Genomic DNA, 13,562 nt, shown 5'->3' with positions numbered 1-13,562 from the left:
AGATATTTGTAGCTGAATCATCTGACTGTGATTATTATTTCAGAAAGCAATCAACTAATCAGCTTGTGAGATAAAGCTCCCACCCCATTCCAGTGTTTCAGGCTTCTCATAGCAAATTAATTGACTGTTTTCAGATCTACTGTAATCAGCAGGTCTCCCTTATAGCAGAGCTTAATGTTTAGTTTGCTTTAAAGTGAACCCAAAGTGGCGAAAAAATAGACACTTATCTAGGTAGCGGAGAGACTCTGGATAGTCCAGAGGCTTCCTGTGTCCTCCTCAGTGGCGTTCCTACAATAGGGCGCAGGGGGGGCGTGGCGCACCGGGTGACAGCCAGCCAGGGGGGTGTCGCCACGACCCCCCATTGTTGCAGACAGTGCAGGAGGGGAAGAGCAGCGCTGGAAGGAGGGGTGACTGGGATAGCGGCGGGGAGGGGGGAAAGATCCCCCCCCCTCCCTCACCTGGGTCCCTCCTTCTGCCTCTCTTCCCCTCCAAATGACAGCGGGGGCAGCGGGCAACTTACAGTCAGGGCGGGTGGGCAGAGACTACTCACTTTACTTCTGCGTTCCAGCAGCTGGAAAGCTGGGTCGCCGTCACGTGCCTCTTCTGCGCCTCCAATGCTGTGACACGCATTGGAGGTGCAGAGGCACGCGACGGCGACGGAGCGCTCCAGCTGCTGGAACGCAGACGTAAAGTGAGTAGTCTCTGCCCGCCCGCCCTGCCGCCCTTACTCTAAGTTGCCCGCTGCCCCCGCTGTCATTTGGAGGAGAAGAGAGGCAGAAGGAGGGGACCCAGGTGAGGGAGGGGGGGGGATCTTTCTCCCCTCCCCGCCGCTGCCCCCACTGCCCCTCCTTCTAGCGCTGCTTCCCCCCTCCTATACTGGGGGCAACTAAACTAGCTATACTGGGAGCATCTATACTAGCTGTACTGGGGGCAGCTATACTAGCTATACTGGGGGCAACTATACTAGCTATACTGGGGGCAACTAAACTAGCTATACTGGGGGCAACTAAATTAGCTATACTGGGGGCATCTATACTAGCTATACTGGGGGCAGCTATACTAGCTATACTGGGGGTAACTATACTAGCTATACTGGGGGCATCTATACTAGCTATACTGGGGCAACTATACTAGCTATACTGGGGGCAGCTATACTGGGGCAACTATACTAGCTATACTGGGGGCAACTATATGCGGGCAACTATACTAGCTATACTGGGGCAACTATACTAGCTATACTGGGGCAGCTCTGGGGGCAACTATACTATCTATACTGAAGGCAGCTATACTGGGGCAACTATACTAGCTATATTGGGGGCAGCTATACTGGGGGCAACTATACTAGCTATACTGGGGGCAACTATACTAGCTATACTGGGGGCAACTATACTGGGGCAGCTCTGGGGGCAACTATACTATCTATACTGGGGGCATCTATACTAGCTATACTGGGGACAACTATACTGGGGGCAACTATACTAGCTATACTGGGGCAACTATACTGGGGGCAACTAAACTAGCTATACTGGGGGCAACTAAACTAGCTATACTGGGGGCAACTAAACTAGCTATACTGGAAGCAACTAAACTAGCTATACTGGGGGCAACTATACTATCTATACTGGGGCAGCTCTGGGGGCAACTATACTAGCTATACTGGGGGCAACTATACTAGCTATACTGGGGGCAACTATACTAGCTTCACTGGGGCAGCTATACTGGGGGCAACTGTACTAGCTATACTGGGGGGCAACTATATTAGCTCTGCTGGGGGCAAATATACTAGCTTATACTTTAAATTACAGTTAGCTCCGCCCTCATCCGGTCATGACCACGCCTAATTTTTTGCCGGTTGTGGCCACGCCCATTTCGTTTAAGGGGGGGGGTGTCTTTTAACCACTTTACCCCCGGCGGTACGAATTTCTCCGTCCCTTTTTTCCCTCCTAAAAAACCAGGGACGGAGAAATCCGTACCTTCCGCGCTACCGCCGCTGTCCGCGCTACCGCCGCTCGTGCGCGCGCACCCGCCGCTCGTGCACGCCGCCGCCCGCTCGCCCGGAGATCAATGAACGGGAAAATCCATTCCCGTTCGTTGATCTAAGCTCCCGCAATGATCTGCTGCTTCTTTCAGAAACAGCGCGATCATTGTGAGTCTCCCAGCCTCCTACTGCTTCCTGTAAGCGTCCTTCCGGTCGCTTACAGGTCGCATGTAAACATACTCACTGTGGCCATCTTGTGTCCAAATAGTAAACTACACCCTAATGCATTTTACACATAAAAATAAATTGTTTTACATAATAAATTAACTCATTACCTCCCACACTCCCAATTTTTTTTTTTTTTTTTGTAATTTAAAAAAAAAAAAAAAAATACAATTAAAAAAAAAACATAAATAGTTACCTTAGGGACTGAACTTTTTAAATATTTATGTCAAGAGGGTATAACACTGTTACTTTATAAACTACGGGCTTGTAATTAGGGATGGACGCAAAACTGAAAAAAATGCACCTTTATTTCCAAATAAAATATTGGGGCCAAACATTGTGATAGGGACATAGTTTAAACGGTTTTATAACCGGGAATAATGGGCAAATACATTTCATGGGTTTTAATTACAGTAGCATGCATTATTTAAAAACTATAAAGGCCAAAAACTGAAAAATAATATTTTTTTTCCCACATTTTTTCCTATTTTCCCATTAAAACACATTTAGAATAAAATAATTCTTGGCATAATGTCCCACCTAGAGAAAGCCTAATTGGTGGCGGAAAAAACAAGATATAGTTCATTTCATTGCGATAAGTAATAATAAAGTTATAGACGAATGAATGGACGGAGCGCTGAAAGGTGAAAATTGCTCTGATGTTCAAGGGGTAAAACCCCTCAGTGGTGAAGTGGTTAATACCCAGCACCGGGTGCCAAATGCCCTAGGTACGCCACTGGTCCTCCTCAACCCCACCATTGCCACACATGGACCCCATGAATATATCTGACAAGAGCTGGTCAGGCGTGTTGTTATGGCTGTGCTCCCCACCATGTACAAGTACCAGTATGGCTGCGCTGCACACAGACCATACTCTTACAGGGGCAGTAAGATTCCGCTCATGCACAAAGGGGAGTGCAGCTGCAAACTAAAAGAGGGTCCCAGGCAGCGGTAGTGGGGCCAAGGAGGACATGCGAAGCCTCTGGAGGATCCAGAGGCTTCCCTCGTCTTAGGTAAGTAGCTAAGTTTTGTTTTGTTTTTGGCCACTTAGGGTTTGCTTTAAATAAATTGCATGCAATGGCTGTAAGGGAGAAGGTAAATGTGAGTACATGGCTGGATTTTTCCATCTTGATAAATGATATGCACACGGTTACATGGTGGCTTAGCTAGGAAAACCACAGGTCCCAGTGCCAATTTTATACTTGGAACCCATGAGTGAGCACTATAGAACCACTATTACATGATATAGCCAACCTGCTTTCTAAAGGCAACAGTGTAATAGAGGGGAAATCATTACTATTATATTACCAATGAAAGCAACAACTTAAGGAGAGGCTTTAGGCGGAAGCTCAGGTTCTAGGGCCCAGGTACAGTCTTAAACTCTGCATCCGCTATTGCTGTACCACTGCTGTTTCAAGGCTTGCATTATCTGCTAAAAGAAAAGGGGAGCCTGGTTACATTTGAATGTTCTTGTAATGTTACTAGGTCGTGCAAATCCTGCTCACTGCACTGTGTCACCACCTAAACAAAACTGCCTTTTAATGCTCTAATCAAATCAAATCAAATCAAATATAGCTTTATTGGCATGACCAAGATTATTTACAGGTCTTGCCAAAGCAAGGGGAAAAGGGGGACATGGAAGGGGGTGGGGTAGGGGGACAGTGGCTATGCAGTCTGTGGACATTATTTTTAGGTTTACAGTTCCGTTATGTTCCTCTCAGTCTGTGGCATGCTGTGACATAGCGCACAGCAATTGTCACTGTGGATTTCTCTTCTCCCAGTAAGATATGTTTTTCTCTCATCTTCTAATGTGAGAAAGTCTGAGAATAGTTCCATCAATTTCTTACAGTAAGTGTCCCTGGTTGCAGTATATTTGGGGCAGTGCAGCAGGAAGTGGCTTTCATCCTCAAGGGTCTTCTGCTCAGTGTTGGCACAGTCTCTCCTCCCTGGGTTTGTACGTCTGTCTGTGTCTCCCAGACTCTATTTTGAGGTTGTGAGCACTCAGTCTGTAGACACTGAGGATTTTCCTCTCTTGAGAGTTTTGGAGCTTTTCCAGGTATGGGGCCATTTTATATTCTCTTTGTAGAGACTGGTATATAGTTAGCTTTTGTGACTGTTTTATTTCACTTTTCCACATTTCCTCCATTTTTCCACATAGTCCTCTTTGCTCTTGGCTGTGGTGTGTTTTATCTGGATTTTTGTTATGACCTGTGGGTTGGGGGTGGGAGGGAGTATAGAGAAGACCACTACTTTCAGTGCACATGGCTTTTCTTGGTCTTCATTGTGCAGCATGGCTTTGTAGTGGGGTGAGTCAGGGCTGCTGCTCTGTAGGTGGGCCCAGAAGGACAACACTCTGTTCTGTATCTCAAGCAGTAATGGGAATCTCCCCAGCTAAGCTCGGCAGGCATTGTTTGAGGTACTTTGATGAACATGGAGAAGGTGTTTGCAGAACTCCAGGTGGAATATTTCTGTTTGGCTGGATTCCCATTTTGATTGGTCTGGGTAGGTGGTGGGTAGTGTTGGGCGAACAGTGTTCGCCACTGTTCGGGTTCTGCAGAACATCACCCTGTTCGGGTGATGTTCGAGTTCGGCCGAACACCTGACGGTGCTCGGCCAAACCGTTCGGCCATATGGCCGAACTAGGAGCGCATGGCCGAACGTTCCCCGAACGTTCGGCTAGCGCTGTGATTGGCCGAACGGGTCACGTGGTTCGGACCCGAACGCGCTCTGATTGGCCGAACGGTCACGTGGTTCGGGTAAATAAATACCCGAACCACGTCATATCTCCGCCATTTGTCTGTGGGTTTAGCTTTGGGTAGGCAGGCAGGGTAGTTCGCGCTCCAGCCACGCTAGCCAGGGTCCCCCCTGTCATTGTGTCACTGCTGGGAACAGTAGTACACCGCTTGCTCAGCCACACTATATAGCATTCTGTTTACTGCCACTCTGTGTACCTCGCTCAGCCACACTATATAGCATTCTGTTTACTGCCACTCTGTGTCTGCTGGGAATAGTAGTACACCGCTTGCTCAGCCACACTATATAGCATTCTGTTTACTGCCACTCTGTGTACCTCGCTCAGCCACACTATATAGCATTCTGTTTACTGCCACTCTGTGTCTGCTGGGAATAGTGGTACACCGCTCGCTCAGCCACACTATATAGCATTCTGTTCACTGTTCTGTGTCTGCTTGGAATAGTGGTACACCGCTCGCTCAGCCACACTATATAGCATTCTGTTTACTGTTCTGTGTCTGCTGGGAATAGTGGTACACCGCTCGCTCAGCCACACTATATAGCATTCTGTTTACTGTTCTGTGTCTGCTGGGAATAGTGGTACACCGCTCGCTCAGCCCCACTATATAGCATTCTGTTCACTGTTCTGTGTCTGCTGGGAATAGTGGTACACCGCTCGCTCAGCCACACTATATAGCATTCTGTTCACTGTTCTGTGTCTGCTGGGAATAGTGGTACACCGCTCGCTCAGCCACACTATATAGCATTCTGTTTACTGTTCTGTGTCTGCTGGGAATAGTGGTACACCGCTCGCTCATCCACACTATATAGCATTCTGTTCACTGTTCTGTGTCTGCTGGGAATAGTGGTACACCGCTCGCTCAGCCACACTATATAGCATTCTGTTCACTGTTCTGTGTCTGCTGGGAATAGTGGTACACCGCTCGCTCAGCCACACTATATAGCATTCTGTTCACTGTTCTGTGTCTGCTGGGAATAGTGGTACACCGCTCGCTCAGCCACACTATATAGCATTCTGTTTACTGTTCTGTGTCTGCTGGGAACAGTAGTACACCGCTCGCTCAGCCAGAGTATATAGCATTGTGTTTACTGCCACTCTGTGTACACCGCTCAGCCAGACTATATACCATTGTTTACTGACACTCTGTGTACACCGCTCAGCCAGACTATATACCATTGTTTACTGACACTCTGTGTACACCGCTCAGCCAGACTATATACCATTGTTTACTGCCACTCTGATTCTGCTGGGAACAGTAGTACACCGCTCGCTCAGCCAGACTATATAGCATTGTGTTTACTTCCACTCTGTGTCTGCTGGGAACAGTAGTACACCGCTCACCCGCCACTGTATAGCATTGTGCTCTGTGTCACTGCTGACAATAGTGGTACACCGCTCACCCACCACTGTATAGCATTTCTGTACTGCCACTGTACTGCTGCCAGTCAGCGTGTACTTTAAGGATAAGTGAAATGAGGAAGAAATCCGGTGAAAGAGGGAGGGGCAAGGGAAGAGGTGTTTCCCCTGACGGTTCACGTACAGGCCACAGGGGAGCACCCAAGAAAACCCACTCAATGCTGCCCATGTTGTCCAGGACAACAACCCTCACAGATCCAAAAGAACAGGACCAGATAATTACTTGGATGACCTCTCAAGCGTCCAGCAGTGGGTTAAGCAGCACCAGCACATCACGCACGAGGTCCGAGTCCTCAGCCAGTTAAAGTCTGGGCTTTCTTTGAAGACTGCACTGAGGATGTTACCATGGCGATTTGCAAGGTGTGCAAGACCCGCCTGAGCAGGGGGAAAAGTATTAACAACCTCTCCACCACCAGCATGAGCCGCCACATTCTATCCAAACATCCCACTCTGTGGGCAAACGCGGCAGGACAGGGTACCACCAGCAACACTGCCTCCCTTGGGTTCACCAGACTCACCACCAGACCCGCCTCAGCAGCAGCAGTAGCCCAGCCATTGCGTGGTTCACAACATTCACAAACATCAGACGATGCTGACACTGTCACTTTCCGGACTAGTGCTCTTGAGGTCTCCCAGTGTTCATCAAACACAACAACCAACAGCCCTTCGGTGTGCAGCGCTACGGTTGAGTTGTCTGTCTCTGAGATGTTTGAGCACAAGAGGAAATTGCCAGCAAATGACCCCCGGGCCGTGGCAGTAACAGCCAGCCAGCATAGCCAAGCTTCTGGCCTGCAAAATGCTGCCATATCGAGTGGTGGAGACAAACAGCTTCAAGGGCATGATGTCAGTGGCCATCCCACGTTACGTGGTTCCCAGCCGCTACCACTTTGCGCGCTCTGCAGTGCCTGAGTTGCATGAGCACGTGGTCAGCTAAATAACCCGAAGCTTGAAGAATGCCGTTGCCTGCAAGGTTCACCTCACCACTGACACCTGGACGAGTGCGTTCGGCCAGGGTCGATACATCTCCCTTACCGCGCACTGGGTGAACCTTGTGGAGCCTGGCAGCGATTCCTCACCTGCTACGGCGCGGGTGTTGCCCACGCCGCAAACAGCTGGATAACAACAGCAGCACCTACCTCTCTGACTCCTTCTCCTCCAACGCATCTCAAAGCTGTACCTCATCCGGAAATGCTAACCCAGCACCAGCAGCAGTAGGATCGTGGAAGCAGTGCAGCACAGCTGTTGGCATGCGTCAGCAAGCGTTGCTGAAGCTGATCTGCCTTGGGGATAAGCAGCACACAGGGGAGGAAATTTGGAGGGGAATAAAGGAACAGACGGATTTGTGGCTGGCACCGCTGGACCTGAAACCGGGCATGAAGCTAGACACCTGGCACGAACTGGCAATGTACGCAATAGAGGTGCTGGCTTGCCCGGCAGCCAGCGTTATGTCGGAACGCTGTTTCAGTGCTGCCGGAGGCATCATCACAGATCGGCGTATCCGCCTCTCCACAGAAAATGCAGACCGTCTGACTCAAATTAAAATGAATCAATCCTGGATTGGAAACGACTACGCAACACTCCTGGACCCCAACCAAGTAACATGACCGATGAACATCTGGGATGGTTTAGCGTTTCCGGTCCCTGTTTATTGAACCTCTCATCTGTATTACATTTATGACTACATGGCGGTACAAAGCATGCTATCCGCACGCTTTTTGTCCTCATGCAAGGCCTGGGTTGTTGTGTCTCACAAAGCGTGGCCTTCTCCTCCTGCGCCTCCTCCTGTTCCATCACGTGTGCTGCTGCTGGGTTAGCATTGCCGCGTGGCCCCTGTTTATTGAACCACTTATCTTTATTACATTTATGACTGCATGGTGGTACAAAGCATGCTATCCGCACGCTTCTTGTCCTCATGCAAGGCCTGGGTTGTTGTGTCTCAAAGCGTGGCCTTCTCCTCCTGCGCCACCCTCCTCCTGTTCCATCACGTGTGCTGCTGCTGGGTTAGCATTACCGGTCCCTTTTCCTGGAACCTCTTATATGTATTACATTTATGACTGCATGCCGACAAAAAGCATGTTACCTGTGCAAAGAAAACAGACATTTCCCGCATTTAAAAGACAGTTTTCCCTTTGAAACTTTAAAATCGATTTTCTCAAAAACTATAAGCTCTTTTTGCTAAATTTTTTTTTCCTCTTGTACCCACTCCCAAGGTGCACATACCCTGTAAATTTGGGGTATGTAGCATGTAAGGAGGCTTTACAAACCACAAAAGTTCGGGTCCCCATTGACTTCCATTATGTTCGGAGTTCGGGTCGAACACCCGAACATCGCGGCCATGTTCGGCCTGTTCGGCCCGAACCCGAACATCTAGATGTTCGCCCAACACTAGTGGTGGGGCCCCATACTTCACTTCCATACAGTAGGATTGGGGTGATGACACTGTCATATACTTTCAGCCAGACCTTTACTGGTGTTTGAGGTGGTACAGTTCTTTCCTGATGGCATAGAACGTTTGGCATGCTTTGGCTTTTAGGGCCTTCATGGCTGGCTTAAGGCTTCCTGATTGGTTGATTTCAAGACCAAGGTAGGTATGTTTATCAGTTCTGCTGATTTCACAGTCATTGAGTATAAAGGATGGGCTTTGGGCTGACCTGTTTTTCCTCTGGAACACCATGGTTTTGGTTTTCTTTAGATTAATGGGGAGTGCACATGTTGTGCTAAACTATCTTGTAGACCTTCTTCAGTTGGCGACAGCAATAGGAGGTCATCTGCATACAGTAAGAACTTTACTGTTGTGTCATGTAGTGCGAGTCCTGGTGCTGGTGAGGCCTCTAGGGCAGAGGCCAATTTATTGATATATATGTTGAAAAGTGTTGGACTCAGGCTGCAGCCCTGTCTTACCCTTCGACCCCGGGGGGAAGAAAGGTGTTCTTTTTCCATTCACTTTCACACTGCACTTGTTCCCAGTGTATGAGCTCTTGATGACATTGTACGTTTTCTCTCCTATTCCGCTCTCTAGAAGTCTCGGGAACAAATCTGGGTGCCACACTGAGTCAAAAGCCTTTTTAAAGTTCACAAAGCAGGCAAATAGTTTCCCCTTCCTTCGTCTGTGTATATGGTGCTTGATAAGGGTGTGCAGGGTGTAGATGTGGTCTGTGGTGCAATGGTTCGGTACAAATCCTGCTTGACTTTTACTGAGAACATTGTGCTGAGTGAGAAAGGTGAGGATTCTCTTATTCAGGATGCTGTTGAACAGTTTTCCCAGTGTGCTGCTCACACAGATGCCTCTGTAGTAGGCTGGGTCATATCTCCACTCTTGTAAATAGCAGTAGGGTATCTTGTAAATAGGAGTTATATGTCTCAGCTGTGTATGCTGTTTTCTTCTACTGCTTTTATGACCTTGACCAGTCCTGAGATTCTGGTTTGTTTGTTTTTCTGTTTGCCACCTGCTTCAACATACTTTCTGTGCTTGGTTTGTGACCAGGGTTGCCAACCGTCCGTGAAAGTACGGGCAGTCCGTACTACAGACAGGAAATTTCCCCTGTCCGTAGTTGCCCGTACTTCCAATTAAGCGTCCGTCTAAAAGTAGAGCCGCGGACTTGTGTGCGCATGTGCGCACGCGGCTACAGAGGCAGCAAGCCGGGAAGCTCTGTAAGAAGCCCCAGGCTTCTTTCCCTATTTCCTCCCGCCCTCCAATCAGCAGTGCTCTTTTTGCTGCTTCTGCCTCTCTCCAGCCAATGAGAGAGAAGCAGCCAGGAGAGCCCGCCCCCCACTCAACACCCGTCCAGGAAGAGCTCCCATTCAGCAACAGCCTCTCTCTTGCCAATAGAGAGAGAGAGAGGCAGCAAAGCCAGCCCACCACCCACACATCTATCAGCGCGCACTTCACTGGTCCCATCCGAGGATTCCGAGCTGAAGCAGCTGAGCCTGGCCTCTGAAGCACAGCGAGAGAAGCTTTCTGCCCTCATCAGCCAGCTCCCTCCTCCATGGCTCATGGAATATGTTCTGCTCCGTTCTCCCCCACTTTGAGCACCAGAGTGGAATGCACAGCATGCTGCCTCAGAGACAGCCTGTCACTGGGTGCTGTGCACTGCTCATCTGAACCGAAGGTAAAAAAAAAAAAAAGTGCATTGCTCTGACAGGAAATTACCTCCTAATCTGTCCAGCTGGAGCAGGTCTAGGTTAGTTCCACATGCATACTATTTTGATGGAGCACAAACAGGCAGCTCAGTTTTCAGTTGTATTTTTCTGTAGAAGCCTAGGTCTGTGTCACTGAGATGCTTGCATTCTATAAAGTCACACACAGTGCTCCTCCTCCCCTCCTATAAACACAGGCACACTGCTGGAACTTTTAAGTGGACCTGAACTCTTGCACAGGAAAGAAGGAAAACGGAGAAATGCACCCTGTGTGTATTTAGAGAGTTTAGCCTGTCTAATTCCCCCTCATTTGTGTCTAATCACAACTGTAATTTGATCTTTTCCGTGTCAATTGACTGCCACAGAGTCTGACTCCACAGCCCTGGCTATATGAATACTAAAAATGTTGAATAGTGCTCAGAACTTAGCGCTACCCACAACTCTACTTAATAGTGCGCTTTTAACTCCGCCCCCAACTCCTCCCCCTGTCCGTCCAAAATTTTGGGTGTCCTGCTTTTTTGGGTCTTTTGTCCGTAAAAAAATAGAAATTAGGTTGGCAACCCTGTTTGTGACAGGATGCTGGGAGTGGTAGTGGAGTGATTTGCTTCTGTCTGCCTGTCAGGGTTTTACTTCTGGGCAGTAATTAGGACTACACCCTCAGAGTCCAATGCTGGGAAAACACAATGAGATTTTTCATCAGATTTACTGTCCGATCGATTTTTTGATTGTTTTTTCTGATCTATTTCCATTCACTTCTATGAGAAAACGATCAGAAAAACGATAAAAAAATCAGATCGGACCTGTCGGAAATTATCTATTGAACCATCTATCTTCCGAAAAAAACTCATGCTATATTCCTAGCATTATGAAGCAAAATCCAAACTTTAGGATCCATGGTGAAGGTTGGGCAATACTCCATGCTTCTCTGGGGACTTCTTGCTTGGCTCTCGTAACACAGAAAGGCAGATTCCTTACTTTCTCCACACCTGTCTGAATTGTAAAGCTAGCTGCACTTTGATGCATTTAAGAATTTGATGGTATGTGCATCATTACTGCACAGAAAAAAGAGTCACGTTTAACCTCCTTGCCGGTTATCCCGAGCTCAGCTCGGGGTAAACTGCGCAGGAGGATATCTCAGACCCCGCTGGGCCGATTTGCATAATTTTTTTCCCTACACGCAGCTAGCACTTTGCTAGCTGCGTGTAGGTCGCGATCGCCGCTGCTCGCCGCCGATTTGCCGCTACCCGCCGCGCCGAGCCGCCCCCCCCCCCGCCCCAGACCCCTGCGCAGCCTGGCCAATCAGTGCCAGGCAGCGCTAAGGGGCGGATCGGAGTTCCCTCTGACGTCACGACGTCTATGACGTCGGTGACGTCATCCCGCCCGGTCGCCATGGCGACCAGGGAAGCCCTGCAGGAAATCCCGTTCTCAACGGGATTCCCTGCATACTCTGATCGCCGAAGGCGATCGGAGTGGGTGGGGGGATGCCGCCGCTTAGCGGCTATCATGTAGCGAGCCCTGGGCTCGCTACATGATTTAAAAAAAAAAAAAAAGTGCGGCGCTGCCTCCTTGCCGGATTTTTTAGACCGGCAAGGAGGTTAACCACTTCCTATTTATGCCTGTTTTTCTCTTCCTATTCCCACTACAAGCTAGCTTTGGCTACATCATTTGCAAATCAATGTAAATCAATGCAGCTGTAATGCTAAACATCCTTCAGAGGTTAAATACTAGTCTGTGATAATAAAAAAATGTTTACATCTACTGTTGATGACCAGGTTTTTTTCCTGGCCATCCTATCAGGGTCCCCCTCCGTATCTATAAAATCTCTTCTAATTCCATCTCTACTCACACAACTGCCACAAAGTTCATTTTGCAGCTTCTGGCTGACAACCCGATGTCTTTTGGAGGAGGGTCATCACATCTCAGATGCTCAACCTCCCACACCATGTTCTAGAACAAGGTTTCGAAACCCAGTGCTCAAGGACCCCCAACAGTGCATGTTTTGTGAAAATCCACAGAGGTAGCTAATGGGCTCTGCAAAGACACACAATTCTCACTTGTGAATGCTTGTGGTTTTCTGCAAAACATGCATGGTTGTGGATCCTTGAGGACCGAGCTGAGAAACACTGTTCTAGAGAGAGATGTGATATAACTAATCTTCTCCCATAGTTGCTATTGGAGGTGTGAATGGCAAGAAGTGTGATCAAGATGCAGCAGAGTGGTGGAGGCAGCATGGTGGATTGCAATACTATGAGGTTCAGGAATGAAGGATGGGGAGTTGTGGGAAGGGCAGGGCCTGCTTTTTCACCCCCCCTTCTATTGAGTACTTTGGGGGGAGGTGTGCCTGGACATGGAGGTGGCATCTTGGCAGCTGGTACAAAGCAGGTGATTTTGGCCTATGATGCTCAGCACCTTGCGCGACACCAGGCACCACTATAGCAGTAATGCTATAGTGTGCGGGCGCGTAAGGGTAATTCAGGGTTTTGGCTGGTGTACTAATAAGTATGCAGGAGGTAAGAGTTTAAGGGGTAAGCTGGGATCCATAAAATAAGGATCCCTAAGGGCCGGTTCATGTTAAAAGATGGCTACGCACGCCTCACTCAAGCTTGCTACCATTGTTTACCGTCATCCATGCAAATGCTACACTCGATCCCATTGTTTCCCATCATCTCATTTATCTAAGTGGCAGACTTCTCTCAGGTAAATAGCAATCAAAGTTGAATTTAATATTTTTCAGTGGATTATGTGTTCCCCCATAGCAGAGGCCTCCTCTTTATTCCCCATTGGTACAGCGCATGTAAAATGCCTTAAAGTGACTCTGTAACAAAAATTACAACGTTTTTTCTACCATCCTACAAGTTCCTAAACCTATTCTAATCTGTTCTGGCTTACTGCAGCACTTTGTACTATCACGGTCTCTGTAATAAATCAATGTATCTTTCCCTTGTCAGACTTGTCGGCCTGTGTCTGGAAGGCTGCCAACTCTTCCATGCTGCTCTGTTCCTCTATGCACACTCCAGTGTGTGTTTTATTTACATAAGCCAGCAGCATCTC

At 48.4% G+C, this 13,562-nt stretch overlaps 1 protein-coding gene across 1 annotated transcript in view; it reads left to right on the top strand.

The window, feature by feature from the left end:
* The window catches only part of MUSK (muscle associated receptor tyrosine kinase), a 206,873-nt gene that overhangs the window by 146,568 nt on the left and 46,743 nt on the right, over nt 1–13,562 (top strand). The gene's annotated exons all lie outside the window — the stretch shown is intronic.

Source organism: Hyperolius riggenbachi, chromosome 1, assembly GCF_040937935.1.
Source record: "Hyperolius riggenbachi isolate aHypRig1 chromosome 1, aHypRig1.pri, whole genome shotgun sequence".
NCBI classification, from domain to species: domain Eukaryota; kingdom Metazoa; phylum Chordata; class Amphibia; order Anura; family Hyperoliidae; genus Hyperolius; species Hyperolius riggenbachi.
The sequence above is the reverse complement of the archived record's forward strand: the minus strand, read 5'-3'. Positions and strand labels throughout refer to the sequence as shown.